The 2,206-nt window shown below is 39.8% G+C and overlaps 1 protein-coding gene across 1 annotated transcript in view; it reads left to right on the top strand.

Annotated features, from left to right (window-relative positions):
- psmb7 (proteasome 20S subunit beta 7) overlaps positions 1 to 2,206 on the top strand; it is a 57,547-nt gene that overhangs the window by 48,502 nt on the left and 6,839 nt on the right. The gene's annotated exons all lie outside the window — the stretch shown is intronic.

The raw sequence follows: 2,206 nt of genomic DNA, 5'->3' as shown, positions 1-2,206 counted from the left end.
CCACTGCATTTCCCTTGTCTAACCCCACTAACCTAAACATCCCTGGGCACTATGGGTAATTTAGCATGGCCAATCCACCTAACCTGCACATCTTTGGACTGTGGGAGGAAACCGGAGCACCTGGAGGAAACCCATGCAGACACGGAGAGAATGTGCAGACTCCACACAGACAGTCACCCGAGGCTAGAATCGAACCTAGGTCCCTGGCACTGTGAGGCAGCAGTGCTAATCACTGAGCCACTGTGCTGCCCTCTTGTTAGTCTTGCCATTCCTAGGAATCAGTCTGATGGATTTCTGCTGCACTCCCTCTATACAGCAAAAACATCCTTCCTCAGATAAGGAGATCAAAGCTACACACAATTCCAGGTATGGTCTCACCAAGCCGCTATATAATTGTAACAAGATCTCCCTGCTCCTGTACTTGAATCCTCTCACTCTGAAGGTCAACACACTATTTGCCTACTTTACCACCTGCGTGTGTGCAGTGACTGGTGTATGAGGGCACCTAAGTTTTGCTGAGCAATTCAGGTAATAGCCATTCTGATGATAATCTGCCTTTCTGTTTTTGTTCCCAAAGTGGATAACTTTTTATGTATCCACATGATACTATATCTGCCATGCATTTGTGTACTCACTCAACCTGTCCACATCACACCAAAACGTCTCTGCATCCTTCTCCGCTCCCTCTCCCACCCGGCTTTGTGTCACCTGCAAATTTGAAGATATTACTTTTGGTTCCTTCATCTAAATCAGTATATATTGTGAATAGCTGGAGTTCTAGCACTGATCCATGCAGTGCCTTGCTCGTCACTGCCCACGAATCAGAAAAAGACCTATTAATTCCTACTTTTTTTTGTCTGCTAACCAATTTTCTATCTATTACCTGCCAATTCCATGTACTTTAATTTTATGCACTAATGTGGGACTTTATTTGAAAACCTTCTGAAAGTCTAAATAAACCGTATCCAGTGGCTCCCCCTCATCAACTCTGAGGTACATCCTCAAAGAATTCCACAACATTTGTCAAACACGATTTGCCCTTTGTTAGTCTGTACTGACTGTTTGATTCTGCCACTGTTTTCCAAGTGCTCAGCTGTTAATGTTTTTCTCATGGCGTCTAGCATTTTCCTGGTTATTGTCATCGGGCCAAATGGTCAATAATTCCCTTATTTTCTCTCTGCCTTTGGATTGTCCTTCTCTGAGCTACAATATCTCCTAACTGACTCATTTAAAATGTACATATAATTCAATTTAAGATAAATTTATGTGCAAGTGGATTAGCTGGATACATTTTTATTTGGCTTGGAAAAGAGCTGATAAAAGGAAAAAGCAAACAAATTTGCAAAATCAGGAAGTTTAATAATTTACTGTATGTGCCCCTGAACAAATCTTCTCAAAGATAAAAGTATTAGAATATGAATGTTTTTAATAACTACCACTTGTACTGTGTGGGTCACGAGAATGCATGTTATGCATGGGGAAAAGGCATGGTTATTGTTGAGATACTTTAGGATTTTCTTCAGATTTACTCGTTGAGAGCACATTGCAGCTGGCATTACCTTTTAAGTGATCTTTCTGCACTTCACACTATTCATTCATGTGTGACATCTAGTTTTATTGATGATGTAACACTAGTAAAGTTAGTTTGTATGAAACGTTCTTCTAGATCATTGGCTAAAACCCATTAAGTATAACTTGTAACTGTTTTTATTCTTTAAGTTTTTGAAGGCAGGTGTAAGAGAAATGGCACTACAAACTATATTAAAAAGCATCATCTAGGAATTTGTGAGAACATGCAGATAATTAACCAAATTTCCATTTTTATACATTTTTTCTTAGCAGTTCCTCCTTTGACTTCCAGACATGCCATTTGCAGAACATTTAGCATGTCATTCAGGTGATAAAGTGTTAAATTTACAATTAGCGTATTCACTTCATATGCAACAAAGTTTTTTTTGACAATACACCTTCTTTAACACATGCACTCAGTCCTAGATATGGTACATTTGGTGAGAATTAATAGGCAAAATTTCTGAAGATAGCTTAAAATGCAAACAAAAACAGTTGCAATGAGAAGGGGTAGCAGGAACTGCAGATGCTGGAAAATCTGAGATAACAAGTTGCAGAGCTGGATGAATACAGCAGGCCAAGCAGCATCAGAGGAGCAGGAAGGCTGACGTTTCGGGCCTGGACCTTTCTTCAGAAA

The sequence above is a fragment of the Rhincodon typus genome, chromosome 28 (assembly GCF_021869965.1).
Source record: "Rhincodon typus isolate 14 chromosome 28, sRhiTyp1.1, whole genome shotgun sequence".
Classification (NCBI taxonomy): domain Eukaryota; kingdom Metazoa; phylum Chordata; class Chondrichthyes; order Orectolobiformes; family Rhincodontidae; genus Rhincodon; species Rhincodon typus.
This window is presented reverse-complemented; position numbering and strand designations above follow the sequence as displayed.